A 15,653-nucleotide genomic window follows, 5' to 3' on the forward strand; every position below is an offset into this window, starting at 1 on the left:
TCAAACAGCCTGCTCCGATGTGCTTCGAACATTTGGGTCCTTAAGAAACCGGTTAGGAAAAAAGAATGACCGTCAGCTGTGAAATGAGAGACAGACTGCGAGCTGTCAGCATGTGTTCCGGCAAATGGAGAAGTTTTCATCAAGCTCGAAATGTTCTGCTTACAATTGAAGCTTCATCCAAGAGTACCTTTTCGCTCGATTTATATAGCCGTACGCAACGCACGATGTACCCAACAACGTCCGGACGCCACCACGTCACAGAACAGCTGGAACATCTATGGGGCCGCTGCGGCATGCGTTGCGGAGGGCGCGCTTTCTGCCTGTGGCAAGATGGCGGCACGCGGCTTCAGCTGAGGGGCGCCTCCTCCACTCCAGCAAATTTTATTTTAACCTCCTTGGTTGTAACAGCGAATAGCCAGCTTCAGCCGACGCTTAGTTATTACTAGTCGTCATTTATCCAACACTAGCCAACATTACACAGTGCTGGTAGTATGCGAGTATATACGACATGTAGCCAAGGAAAGCTTATGCGCAAGCCACGTTAATTTTGGGGAGAAATTAGCGCCTTAACCTTATACCCTCACAAAAACAGGTGAAAAATGTAAAGGCCCAATAGCCCACGGCCTCCATTTATTTTATTTTCAACTACCCAATTTTTGTCCTATCGCAAAGAGTTGGTGCGTGGCACTGGATCTTAACTATCTACATCTAGATAAAATTGTCTAGCGCTCGTCTGTCGTCAACTTTTCTTCCCGTACTTTATGATTCGCCATGACGGTGAAGAGCCACTGTAGTAGGCTACGCGCTAGATCGATTAGGGGTTAGGAGGGGCGGGGTAGGAGGAGCTTCGGGGACCCTACACGTAGCTTTTGCTACGTATATAAGGAGACTCAAGATTATATCTTCTATTGTTCTCTTTATTTTTAGTGAACTATGAATGCACGCCCCTCTATTCTTTACTCTCCATTCCATCGTCACTCACTTGAGAACAGTTGTGGGTTAAGAAATTCAACATAAAGTCTAAGCACGTTTCAAGCTTACATGTATATGTCACTCTTTCTGAGATTTCTGTCGTTGGGCCGCCGCTCCAAGTTGAACGTCAGCAGTGTCTCAAGCAAGACTACCGCCCTCAACAGGCGTGCACGAAGTCAAACGAGTACACGTGCAAACAAACTGCACTCGCAAGCACAAAAACTCAATCATGGAAATACACGCACGCCCGTGATGAATAGCCGAACACCACGCAACACACAAGCTGTCTGAATTAGTGGCTGAGGCAGCGTGCGAACGTGCTGTATTAATTACGATAGCGCTTGTTCTGGCCGGTCTCCAATATGAGCTTGCCCTGCGTAATTAGGGAGTTCTTCGTATTAATTCAGGCCAGCGTGGGAGAGAAGAGAGCCTGCCTGCCGAGCAAAGCGGAGAATCATTGGGACCTCGGGAGAAAAGATCACCCCAGTTTCCACACTAATCAGCTCTGTGGGAATTAATGTGGAATTCGACGGTGACGACGCCACGGAAACACTATCGTAGAAACAACTGAAATTGCATCTTTAGAACCAATATTGTTTGTTACTAAAACTCTGCCTTTTGTATGACCTTGAGCATTTCTTTGCTCCTATTCATTCTAATTGTTCTGTTTATGGCCGCTTTATGGAGCTGGTGCGACAAGAGGCACAATGCTATGGGCATACATTACGTCTGTCGGAGCAACATGATAACGCGACGCTGTTCTGTCCTTAGCTCTCCAACGATAATTATGCTGATATTGATCATATTTATCCCTGTGATGATAATGGCGGGTCATAGGCGCTGACTGTGGCCGCGACGGTGATGATTTAACGTTAGCTTAGCCACACTCTCTGAGTGTAAGCTTTTCAAATCTATGAAAGAGGCTCTTTGTCAAGTTTGGTCACTCATACTTGTAATTGACATATTGTATTGGCTGTGCACTCGTCCCTGCGGTCTGACGTGGACAGCCAATCGTCAGAACTGCGGTTAGCGAGTGAAGGTGGAAAGCATGTCTAAAGGCAGAAAATTTTGTGTAATTGTGAAATATTCTTCAGGCGAGATTTCATTAGATTGCTCTTGCAAATGCATTGACAGCCATTGACAGCCAGTCTTGCTGGGAATGTACCGGGTTCCAGCTATATTATTGTGTTTTCTCGAAAACTGCGACATTGCAGTGTGGGGTGCATTGTATGTGCAGCACTGGTTGATGTTAATCTGAAAAAAAAACTCATAAAGCAAAAAAAAAAAGAATTTCACCGAGCGATTTTCTTTCTTCCTCGTGCATTAACTGTGTCCACTGCATGAAATATCGTCGCTGCTTTTAGGACCTAAGCGAAACGATTGATGAAAGCCATTAGGCTGTGTTTTTCTTTCCAGCGAGTATTTTACCGTTATAATAATGAATTGCGTAAAACTGGGTTGACTCCGCAGGTCACACTCACTAGCATGTCATATTTCTTCATTTTGCTTGAGGTGTACCAGCTCCATTTCTTTTATTTCCGCTGGTGTATCTGGGAAAGAAGTTGTACTTTATATGGTTGATGTTGAAGGCACTGTAAAGCGAACTCAGGGCGACGGCGCCGAAATTAAGATTTATACAGTAATAAGTGCTATATGCCGTCTCATGCTCCAAGCAACACGTGCCTCTGGGTGAGCTAGGCACTAAATCACTCTTCTTCTTTTCGTCCTATAATACTCTCGAAAACCACAGTTGTGGACCATCGTGTATTTGACAAAAGAATCGCCTTGTGGGTCTATGTGATTTCTCAGTCGTATACGCTTTGTTAGCAAGCTGTGTCACGTATGTAGAAATTTCGAAAACGCATAGCATTAAGGCTCTGAACTCAAGCCTAAACGACTGATCCATGTTTCAAGTTTCTAACTAGCGTGCCAAACTAGTTTTCTTTTCTCGGCTCGGTAAGCCTAAAATGAGGGTTTTATGCCGAGCTCGCAGATTTAAATTTGACTTCCCAATGCGCGAAGACGTCCTTGCTACACCGACACTGTTCCTGGTTCCTGAGACAATACCGCGCTTTTGCAGGAGCGTCAGTGGCTAGATACGCAAAAGAGACGGGATAAAACTGACACCGAGAGTTAGTTAACGAGTGCTTTAAGTTGGTTTGGGTTTGGGTTTGGTTTGGGTTTAAGAGTTGGGTCGCCATTGACAGATAACATTAGCTCACTCAGCGTTCGTTTATTACCTCGATGATTAGCTCGTTCCCCATTTTTCCTTCAAGATAAAAGCAAATAATGACTGCAAATTGAAAAAAAAGAAGATATAAGAGCTTTAGAAATATGAAAAATATTTAAGCACAGGAAGTTGAAAAAGCTTTAATGTAGTATTCAAAAGGCCATATTATAGTGGAGAAAGAAAATTTTCGAGAAAGAATTGCTGAAATATGCAGAAGAACACTTTTCTGGAACCCACATACAGACGTCACGTTCCTCATTGTACGTGAGGGTTCCTACTTAACGTCTAGCCCAAGCCATATGTACTTAAGGCAGTAAGTAATAAGCTAACGAATAGATTATCCAATGATGCAGTAAGTCTAGACACATTAAACATACAGCTAACGCAACTATGCAGTAGAGGGATTAGATAGATACGTAATGCCAGGACGAGACAAAACATAATAAACCGAAAGAGTTAGCACAGCCACGAGGTGTAACGTAGTACTAGAAAAAGAAAGTGAACAGTTATTGATGAACTAATTAATTAATCAAATAATAAATAATGCATATATTCCCAATGCTAAAAATTAGACACTAAAGAGGGTACCATGTGAAAGAGTCCATAATCTGGGAAAATGAACAAATAAATAAAATTCTATGCATAAAACGTTAGTTAAGGCGTTCATGAATGCGTGGCGGTTCGTGATGGAGGTAACATGCAGAGGAAGGCGATTAAACTCCTGTGATTTTCGATGTGTTAATGATTGATAAAGGCGCCAGTTTCAGAAAGAAATTCGAACTTTTTGCGTGTGATCTAATCTTGTAGAAACATGCTCGGAAGACAATACGAAGTCTTTGCGGAGAAGATTTTATGGAAGACATGCTTCCTCTTCTGTTTTAGTTCAAAATAATGAAACGCCTAGGGTTATCTTGAACCATTTATAGCCAATGAATTACGTTCTCCTGGCTTGGATCCCCGACTGCGGCAGCATATTCTAGTTTCGAGCAAAACAGCATTCTATACATAAGTAACGCTAAAAACTCAGGTAATTGTGCGAATTTACGACGTGGATACCCGATATTGTTTTAGTGTGTCGATAATATACGAAATGGGGTCTGCACAAAGAGAGATGTGTTTACTATACAACTCAACTTATCAGGGTCACCAGTAGTGGGAACGTCATTGTGGAAACTATTTCAAGATTGAATCGTCCGTAGACACCGCTTTCTCAAATCATAGATCGACTAATTGCTACATCCATGTGGAAAACGCAAGCGTTCTATGCAGGAAAGATCTTTGTTCGCAAGTCACCATTGGTATAGAGTCTGGTACTATTATTTCCTAGTACGTTCAGTTCGTGAGCATTTCCTGTCATAGCGAGAGGTCATCCGCGTCATTCGTTGTGATTCATTTGCATCACGTTGTGGGTGGAGGCCTGTCCCAGAAATAAGGCCAAACGAAAACAAAGAGAAACAAATGTAATATTAAGAAGGAAAACCCGGCACGCGTTGCCGTCTCTCGCAGCCAGTCGTAAACATACTGTGCACACAGTGGCACACTACGGCCACATGGAGTGCCTTCTCGGGCAGGATGTCATTAGCGCGTCGCGCATGTTATGAACGCCTACGCATGCCGTGGTATGCTTAATGCAGTATTCACTAGGGAAACAGAGCCACTCTTTCTTATCCATCGCTGCTTCAGCCTTTCGTGTTCTTCATTGTCAGCGCAAGGACGGAGAACCGGGTTAACACGCTTGATCTACTTGCGCTACCAGCATCAGCCGGCTATAATACGAAGCGGAACATTTGCACATTGTAGTTTGTATGGTGAAAAACACGAAGGCATATTGGCGCATTCGTGACCAGGCCATAGTTTCTTGCTATTGAAAGTGTTTTTTTTTTGATGGGTAGTGGCCATATGTGTATGTCTGCAGACTCGTAGTAGGAGCGAAAGTGTTCACAATGTCTCAGTTACACTCTAGGCCGATAGTGTCCAAAGCCGACGCTTAAACCACGACGCCACACAAGCACGCCTCATCAGACGGACTAGTACGCATTTAAGAATATCCGGATGCAAGAGAGCGCTATCCGAGTTTCACGCGCTTCACGTCTTCTCCACAACTTTGTTGGTTTCCTGACATGTTTTCTTGGTGCAAGTCAAGGCACTGAAACGCTTAACGTGTTTTCACAACGCTACGCAGCTTCGTAGAGTCGGCATTGTGCTATCCCGCATTGGCAACGATAACTGAGACATGCCAATTCCTGCCGTAAGTTTTTTTTGTGTAAAAAAATTCTCATCACACTAATAAACAGAGTCTTATAGTTTAATGAACTGCGAAAAATTCGAAATTGAAAGTCTAGTGTTCAAGGACAATGCAAAAAGTGTAATTTCACAGCCTGAAATCGCCTCGTCTAACTGTAGAATCGTTCATCTTTCTCGCTGGCGGTTACAGCTGTGCGCCATTTCAGTTAATGCCTTTACTTGTACTGAGGCTGCTTTATTTCAATCTATGTTCGCCACGGGGAGAACATTGCGGCAGCATAAATCGATCCCATCTCCGAGATCACTTGTAAATTACTCTACTGCCGACGTCTTTTTCTCTCCTATAATTACGGGAGCCATGGCTGGTCGTCTGTATGGGCGGACAGGTGTCCATTATTCCCGTTTTAGACTTCTGCTCAAGGCTAAGTTTTCTCTTGCCCTTGATGTGCGGCTTCAGACCTTCTAGAAATGAGGCCCTTACTAAGAGTCCAGGCTTGTTAGATGTAGCGAAAACGAGGGATTGAGGTGAGTGCTGTCGCCACCCCGTTTGCCGCGCGAATTTAGCGCTAATGGGAAAGTGATTGGAAATCGTGTCGCGGTCACGTACAGAGTGCGCGTGAAGCTCTGCTTAGCAAGAGGTAGCAATAGCGATCTTTACAGCTGTAGAAATCAGCGACATGTACACACGGACAACTTTTCTTGGCAATGAAGGAAAGGCTACGGGGGCGGAGCTACTACAGATGTACTGCTCCTCGAAGTAGTCCGGTTCAGAGCTTGTTTCGAATTTAGTTTTGGTTTGCGAACCTTCCGTAGCTCCTGTGACGGCCGTTTGATTATTCGAGCGGCCGTCACAGACTTAGACAGCCATTTCTTGCAGAAATTTGTCACAAGCTCCTTCGGCGAGTCATCGGAAAAGCTGGAGGGTGACGAGAGCTCATCTGAAGACGAAGACGCCATTTTGACTGCGAGGTGCACGTAAAAGGTGCGACGTTTTCACACGCGCAAAAACGCCATAAAGTAAAACAAATTTAAATATATCCTTGGTGCCCGCTGACTCTCTTTTCAAACAGCATCCCGTAGAACATAAAGTAATGTTGTTGTTTTTATTCTCACGCGAGAAAACACGTATACAATCGTGGGACTATGTTCTTCAGCGGTAGCACACGCGTGGTTCGGCACTGTAGTCTTCCCTTCAATGCCAAGATAAGTTGCCTGCGTGTATAGCAGTCGAGAATAGAAGGTGATTTATTTAACTTAGTTCATTTTAATCAAACTGGGAAGAGGAAGGAGACAAAGAAAAAGAGAGCGTGAGAGATGCAAGAAAATGAGACACACCAAACGCACGTCAGTTTCGCGACCGCGTACTTCAGGAAAGAGAATTTTGCGAGCGACATTGAAAGAATGACCCAGAAGCGACATTTTAAGAGCGACTTATAAAGCCAGACAGAACATCAATTTTTGAGAAATGTGAAGATATTGTCAACAACGAAGCAATGCTTGCTGTGTAATTTGGAGCATGCGAAAAGGAGAGAAACGAATATTAGAGGCACAATGCCGATTTATATACGAGAGATAGAGGTATTTGAGAGTGAATGGAGTTGCCGATAACGCATCATAAAGAAAAAGGGGATGGTTAGGTTTCCTTAGGCATCTGATGGATCTCCGCAAAATGATGACGAATTTTCTACTGCTATGTAGCACTATCGATAGAAAAGAGGAGTGCAGAGTAAGCTGAAGCCTAGAAGCCTTGAAGTGGTATGTCGACGAATGATGGGTTGTCGCTGAAGCTAATGTTTCGAGAAAAGAACTCCTTTTCATCAGGGCGATTGTCGAAAACAATCCGTCCACTTGTCGAAACGTCGGCTGCAGTGACGTTCCTTCTACGAATTCTCATCACTCCATATAGCAGTCGGGATAACTATCCACTAAGACAGATGATCGTTTTGAGTCGTCTCCAATAGATGCACGAAGAACAGGCACTTTCGGCCACGTAATACTTTTTTCCCGCCACATGGTTCTTCAGCATGTTTAAATTTCAAATGGCAGAGCAGTCGTTTCTTCTTTCATATATTACACGATAGAGACCTTGCGTGACGAAGGCTGCAATGTTATGTATGATGCTTCAAGAAGACGAAAGAGAGAGGATAAGCAATATCTAACGGAAGTGTAAGCGACTCTGTCCTAAGCATTAGAATGTTGGGCTTAAGATGGTAACCACTCCTGAAGGGCTCGATGGTGTCTGCAATTGCTGCGGCGACTCACGCAAACTTCCACGAAAATAGTATTCTTGGAGGTGAGAAGGAGGCTGAGACAGAGCGAGAGAGAGAGAGAGGCTATCGCATTCCGCGGGGCGCCAATTGATGTTAACAGTTGCCGTTGGCGAACAGCTTGCGCAATATAATTACTGTCCTAGCAAACGTGTAGCCTTCCTCACGTTCCACTGTCCCCGACTTGCGTATATTAGGCCTTCGAAGCTCCGCATTCTTGAGAACCTTCTGTGAAAGGCGTTCGAAAAGCGAGTTTTCACAAATAAATAACGATTCCGCAATTCAAGCATGACTTCTGTATGACAGCCTGGAGAGAGCGCTGTCTAATGACACGACTGAAAGTTTAGGCCGCGGCTGGAGGTGCCTTCGTTCCGCAATTTCTGTGGTGATTCTATTTCGATATTAACGCGATAGCATTAAAGAGCTCGTTCCGTAGAAATTCCGGCGTGGCTGTTGGCGTCGTTGGTTGTGAGCGAAAAATCAGCGTTTTTTGTGACCGAAAAATTGAGGAAGATGCCAAGAAATAACTAATAAAAATCTTCGGTGCGAGTGAGAATACAACCCATGTCTTCAGTGTTGCAAGCAAGTTTTCTACCATAGAGCCACGCCCTTTCTTGAAACATGCTTCGGAAAAAACGTTACAGTTAAGCAATGAATGTCATAGCAATAAATTGGAATGTAACGTGAAGAACGGAAAGCAGCTCGAAATTGCCAGCGCGTCGCTCGAGCCCAAAGGACACACGAAAAGAATGCACACAGGACGAGCGTGAACTAATGCGTCACAGCTCGACACTTGAAGCGCACTGCTGAAACATAAAGCAGGACGCAGGAAACGAACGAACAGGTACACACAGGACGAGCGCGAACTGCCACAGTCAGTCAGTCAAGAACTTTATTCATCGGTCCTGAGGAGTTTAGGCCGCCGGGGGATCCAGGGGGGACACCCTAGCAGCCGCTACCGTAGGCGACGCCCGAGTCGGGGCGGGAACGTGATGGCGTTCCGCCAGTTCTTGGGCCCTCTGGACTGCCTTGAGTTGTTGGTGGAGCTCGGAGCTCCTTAGTGCCTCTTCCCAGTCGGACTCATTGGTGAGAGATGTTACTTATTTCTATTTGAACAGCGCGCTCCTTTCGCAAACGCGGCCGCTGCAGCGAGCGAAGTGATCTTCATACTCCCCGCTCTATCCCGCCGGCCGCCCCTTCTTTCCTCGAGATAAGCGCACGAAGGCGACCACGCCCTGTAGAGCGAAGAGCAACGGCGTTCGTAGGAGTGGGGCGACGATCTTTAAAGCGCGCCATGCACGCACATCGCGCCATCTATGTGGTGACTAAGAATGCATGCTGCAGTAAATGGTGTATATAAATAGGTTGCCGTTAGTGGGCTGAAGACAGCACTGTTCGTGACCTAACCGTCTAACGCCGGTTAGGCGTTAGACGGCTCGTTCGTTCGTTTAGCGTGTCCTGCTTTATGTTTGAGCACTGCGCTTCAAGTGTCGAGCTGTGACGCATTAGTTCGCGCTCGTCCTGTGTGCGTTCTTTTCGTGCGTCCTTTGGGCTCGAGCGTCGCGCTGGCAATTTCGAGCTGCTTTCCGTTCTTCTGGTTACATTCCAGTTTATTGCTATCGCATTCATCGCTTCGCCATTGCGGCGGAACTGTGACTTTTCTATTTTCGCGATACGTCGTTACTGCTGCACGAAGTTACCAGGGTGGGGCTGTTTTGTGCAGCGGATGATCAGGAAAGGACGGATTTCAGCAGAAGGGTTAGCTAAATTAAGCCAATCTTAATAAGAGATGCCTAGCCGTTCGTATAGGAATGGATTGGATACTTATGAATCCATCTTTTACATTTCATCTATGCCCAATCCATCCTTACAATACATCTAGCCCTGCCTGCACCACCTAAGTATCGCAGGCCAAAATAGATAAATTAGATGAAATAACAAAATGTACTAAAATTTCGATTAAAAAAGAGAAAATAAAGAAGTAAAAAATATTGCAGTGGCTTAGCTCGGCTATGTCAGGATATACGTAGCGTTAGCAAAGGTTCAGCTGATTATTCTGAGCTTTCCAGATTGTGTAGGATTAGCTTGATTGTCAGGCTTACTGCTGCTCCAATGACACACATTCGGCCACATCGTTCAGAATCGGTAGACCTGGCGGCATGGCCGGGTAACGATACCCACTGGTAACACTAAAGAGCGGAACGTTCTGCTTAACGAGAAAGTTCTTGCACGTTGTACAAACCCGTGCCACGGTTTCACCCCACTCAGGCGCTGCCACTAAACTAAACGTTTCACGCATGGCACTAATTAGCGGCGTCAAGTCTTTCATGTACCATAGTCTTTGACACACGTCGCACACGTATCCAAACGGAGTGTTTACGAAGTCCGTCTCGAAGGTCCGAGTCGCACTGGCGCTTTCGCTAAGTTTCACAGTATAGGCAGTCGATCGGCGAGCCTTGACATCATCGACGGCGTCTTGTTGTTGCTGCTGCAGAGGTGGTCGGGCACGTCGCTCAGCATCCTGGCGACGCCGCTTTGCTAGACGTTCCTTCCTTTCCTCCGGTGTCTCCGCAGCACGTTTAGCCTTCCTCTGTTCAATCTTCGTACGCTGAACCGCTAATTGCCAGGCAACTACTGCGGGGTCCGATGACATAAGCTTCTCGGCTCTACTGCGCCGTTGAGCAGCATTTGCGCTCTCCTTCTCCATGGCGTTACCCACCTGCAAACGCCAGTCAGAGGCTCTATCAAGCGGCACCAGTGCATTGTCAGACGGCGACTGCACAGCGAAGGCGAATAGCTGCGCGCGCCATGGCAACGACGTCACCCCTCTTAAATGCGCCGAGCAGTAGCGGCGAGTCGCGCGCGCCGACGCCAGCCTGTCTGCCCGGCTACGACGCCACTCCTCCCGCTCTCCGCCACCAGCAGCAGCGAGCCGCGCGCGGCGGTGGCGGAGAGCGTGTGAGATGCCGGCTCCGCACTCATTCTCGCGCATGCGCAGCACGGCTCATGATGACCCACGCGAAATCGGCTCCGGCTAGGCAAGTGTAGCTAACGCTACAAAATAAAACATTTGTTCCCACCACCAACGAAATCGCCTCCAGAAATCAGCCAAGAGAAACAGGAACAGGGACGCAGTACAACAATGGAAAACAGGAGGGCTGAGAATTAGGGCGAATATGAAGCGTCCATTTATTGCTCTGGTTCTGATTTCGAAAGCAGCACATTAACGCTTGCGGCATCTTGTGCATTTCTTGCACACTTGTCTCACTCTTCACACTTGCCCACGTTCACTCTTCTCTATATTACTCTTTTCCGGTCACGCTGCGTGGCGTCAAGGACAAGACTTTTCTGGTCAACATTCTTCCTTTGTTCCTTTCTGTCTCCTCCTTTTTCACCTGCTCATAAGGAAAAAAAGAGGGACATTGTATCTGATCTGGTTTCAATGCGGCCTCCATATCCAGGGGGGGGTGGGGGCAATGGAGATGCGTTAAAATGTCGACAAGTACAGACCCGATGGGACCGCCTTGGCTTCGTAATATTGACGAACAAAAGGGCTCTAAGTCACGAATTCGTATGGTCGTAAGAATAATCTGTCATACTGGCTGTCATTGCCTTGTAACAATATGTTCAAATAGCTTTATGAAAGGGAGAGAGAGTATATAATTAATGCCTCTTTTTCATTGGCCGGCCGCTTTCGATAATGTTGTGTACATCATCACAGGCCAAACTTTTCTTCTCACGAACAATGCTAACGTGAGAACGTTTCGCGAGTACGGCCCTTGATACATGCTGGCAAATGCAAAGTGACACTTTTAATACTACTGCATGTTATCGACTGAAACCAAGAGTAGCAGCGCCTCTTACGAGTCGTTCGCATAAGTGGACTATAAAGGACTGCTGCAAAAAAAAAAGACAAATAAGAGACGAAGTGTTTGGTTCCCGAAGCTGTACTGTCCACTGCTTTGCCTTTGTATACCACCCCAAAAAATGTTCCGCGGGTGCATTTAGCCTATACAGCGGGGTTGGGGTGCGACTGGCAAGCCTTTCGGGCTGCGGCCGCCAGGGGCGATCAGGAATGCATTTGTGCTCCCCATGCATCGGTTGTCGCATCAGCAGCCGGAACCGGGTTGCCCCGACGGTGACATGGGAAACCGGTTTTTGTTCCGGACTCTCCATCCTCACGTTTCCACCATCTCATCCTGCAAAGGCACATGCCTTTTGCACCCCTTCCACATTTACTCTCACTTGCTTCATTCGAAGCCTTACCTGTGCTTTCGTTATTATTTTTTTGCATGCCCATTCTCGACTTTTTTTCAGCCTACGCCGGCAGAGTAAGAATTACGAGGCTATTGATTTTGCAATCATGTCGCGATGCGCGAATTGTAGCGAGCGTGAATGTTCGCACGTAACGAAAGAGAGGGAAAGAAGAACGCCGTTTAGGTGCCGCACGGTGCCGCACTGTACACCAGTAATTTATGTGTGGTAAAATTGCTAAGATAGAGGGCATATAATGAAGCAGAGAAAATGAGAGATACATACACGTGTACCGAGAGCGCGCTGCATGCAATTGGTGTAAAAGATCAGATAATACTTATTATGCGTTTTCTTCATATAAACTTCATATAAGCTGTATAGCTGTTTTCCTAGGTAATCCGCCGCTCTGTGAGGTTGAGATTTGAGCAACTGGATGCTTTAGTTGTGATGGCTTTCTTTGAAACGGTAATTTCTTGCTTTGAAACAGCCTGGTAACACCTTCAAACTACCTGTGGATCAGTCTGCAGTAGTCGCCAATATCCCACAGAAGAATGAAGCTGCTAACATTCACTGCGGCTTACGTCTGCATATGTTAAATAAAAGAACATCGCTCCTAGGCCATCGTTTTTAATCAAACTCCAATGATCGACTTCTATGGCACGGCTGATGAATTGTCGTCTATGGCCCGGCTGGTTTCCTTTCTGCGTCGAAAAACACACGTCCAGTCATCTCAAGGCACTGCGCTCTATTCAAGACTGTAAATGGCGGTGTTGCGTGATGAGCAGGTCCCGAGAGGAAATGAGTATATCGTCTTTACAGCTCCCTGCAGCCCCCTTTCAGCTCTGTGTATATACATATATGGGGTCGATGGTCCGGTGACGCCCTTCATGCGTCAGTATGAGTGGTTGTGAAATTGAGCAGGACGGGTGAAGGGCGAGCGGCGAGCTGGCCATAAAAGTGGGATCCGCGAACAAAGCGCACATTTTATACTGCTGTGCGCGCCTTGGTCTGTGTTTGGCACGTGTGCGAGCGTCTTACATAAATGTCACATATAGACGAGGCAATCTAAAGTTTGCGCGCGCGATGGCAGCGCCGGATGCTCCCCTGGTGGGCCGATGAAAACGTCGAAGGTCGTCGGCTCGCCCGTGGAAGAAAATGCGCGCTGTCGCGCGCGCGTTTACGGCGGAACGTGCGCAAGGGGGGGGGGGGGGGGTTCAACCATACTTTATGCATGTTCGCGCGTGCATTTGTATGTGTGCGTGTATATATAGGCAAGCAAAACTGAAAAATTTCGGGGGGGAGGCTTCAACACCCCCAACCCCCCCCCCCCCCCCCCCTTGGCTACGCCCCTGGCTGCCGGTGATTGCGTTTCCAAGTTGCAAAGAAAGCCACGTCATTCCACAAGTCGGTGCGCACCGTTCTTATGCCGTGCAGTGCCGCATAAGCCTTGAGAAGAAGTTATGCACTGAACTGAGTTGTGAAACTGCATATTCAAGGGAAATGCGGAGGCAAAACAAGCCTCAAGCTGTCCGCAGATTTAATTTGTCATTTATTTTGCGCGCCCTATTTTGATCATTGTCGTACGGTAGATCGAGTAGTCCTTTCGCATACAGCAATAAGGTTTAGTCGACTCCCCCCATATCGTCCCGCCCATTCAGTACCTTCAGGAAGGAGCACACTGGAACACCAGCTGATGTGAAAACCCGTTGTGGTACTGCGCATAACGCGAAATATTTATTACAGTGATCGCGACTGCGTACCTGCATCGGCGCTCTCCGATAATCCTACTTGCGGCCTGCGAGCCCGAGAGGAAGCCGCGTGATAGAACGGTTCTGTATTGTACGTTCATTATATAAATGCACAAATGGCGATTGTACTTTTTATCGTAACTAACTGATTAGTTTATTCCTATAAGCCTTTGAAAGTCCCTGCATGATTTATTCTACGCAGTCCTCACCAAAACAAAGGCCATTTATGATCGTTTTATATATGCCGTTCATCCACTATATGATGACTGTACCTCGCAAAAGCGGGCACTTGAGCTTCCTAACTTTTCATTTTTATTTCAAACTCGTAAAGAGGCCATGCCATGTTGGTGCAACGGATGTTGCAGCAGTTCGTTCTTTCCAGACGTTGACTACTCTGTACAAAGCCATTGTAATTGGGTACAACAAATTATCACCCATGTTGCTGAGGCAATGAAGCACAAAATGTTACCAGTCGCTCAAGTGCTGCTAGTGAAAACAGTGCGTATATATATATATATATATATATATATATATATATATATATATATATATATGTGTGTGTGTGTGTGTGTGTGTGTGTGTGTGTGTGTGTGTGTGTGTGTGTGTGTGTGTGTGTGTGTGTGTGTGTGTGTGTGTGTACGCATCTTCGCTTCCAAAAATGTTAGCAATGTGGCTTTTATGCGGCGCTGCAATGACATTGGAAATAAATAAACAGCAGTCGGGTTTTTTTCTTCACACTATTCAATTTTCGGAATCCGCAGGACCAGGAAAACAGCCCACCTCAAACTTTGGGAGAACTTATGAGCAAAAACAGGGCAGTGCAGCTATCAAACGCGAACGCACGTTTCTTGTTTCGCCCTTGTGCACTAGAAACAAGTTGATGAGGGCTAGCCGGCTCATAATTAGAGCAGAGAGTAAAACAGTGCGACGAGGACAATGGCAAAAAAGGAACGAAGCGCTTGTTCTATCGTTTTCGTTCCCTGGTCCTTGTTCTCATCGTGATGTTTCATCGCCTGCCCTTGTGCAGTTCACCCCAAAAATCGCTTATCAAGAAGCCCAGATTAAAATATGTTTTCGGGGGACACGCCAAACTCATACTGGCATGAATTAGTCCATGCTGGTTGTGTCAATTGTAAATGCTTCTCTCATATGCACACACGCTTTGAAACAGGGTGACTATTTGACTTTCATATCTAGGTTGCAGAAGTTCTCCTTGTAAATGCCCTGCGCGATCCTGGTGTCATTTCTTTTCACCATTCTAAAAGCATGGCGCACTAATTTATTTCCAACCTTTCATTTTCCCGACCACTTGGGCATTATTGCCATAACCAAAAAGGTGGCTTACTTGGCCAGTCTCTTGACAAAGGTGATCTACACCGTCTCCACCGACCCCGAGAGACCACAACCTGCAGCTAAATATAACGCTACAGGAAGCGCAGCGCGAGGTTAGCGCGCAAGGACACACACAGGAGCGCCGCGAGCGAGGGCACGCGCATGGTTGCTAAGCACAGCACGAGAGGACAACGCTCGCACGAGCGCATTGAAGAGCGCACGCGTAGCGCGTGCAGAAAACGAGAGGGGTAGTGAGAGAGAAAGCACGTGCGTGCGTGCAGCGAGACAGAATGCACGCAACCGCAATATAAACAAACTGCCGGCGGAGCGCCGTGCGCAACCGCATAACGAGATTTCCGAAAAAGGGGGCGCTTTTCAGAAAGGCGCAGCAGCGCCCCTGGCCCACGTTTTCACGTCTACAGTTGAAACCCGCAATAACGAAATCGGCGGGGAAAGCCCAAAATTTGGCTGTTGCGGGAATTTCGTTGGCGCGAGAATGCGGCAGAAAAGACATGGAATTTACAAAAAAACACATTTTATTTCCAAAAGTCAGTAAGTTTGCTTTGGCGGGCATTACCATGCAGCATTTTCATGCCTCTCGATCGG

Source organism: Rhipicephalus sanguineus, chromosome 5 (genome assembly GCF_013339695.2).
Source record: "Rhipicephalus sanguineus isolate Rsan-2018 chromosome 5, BIME_Rsan_1.4, whole genome shotgun sequence".
In the NCBI taxonomy this organism is placed as follows: domain Eukaryota; kingdom Metazoa; phylum Arthropoda; class Arachnida; order Ixodida; family Ixodidae; genus Rhipicephalus; species Rhipicephalus sanguineus.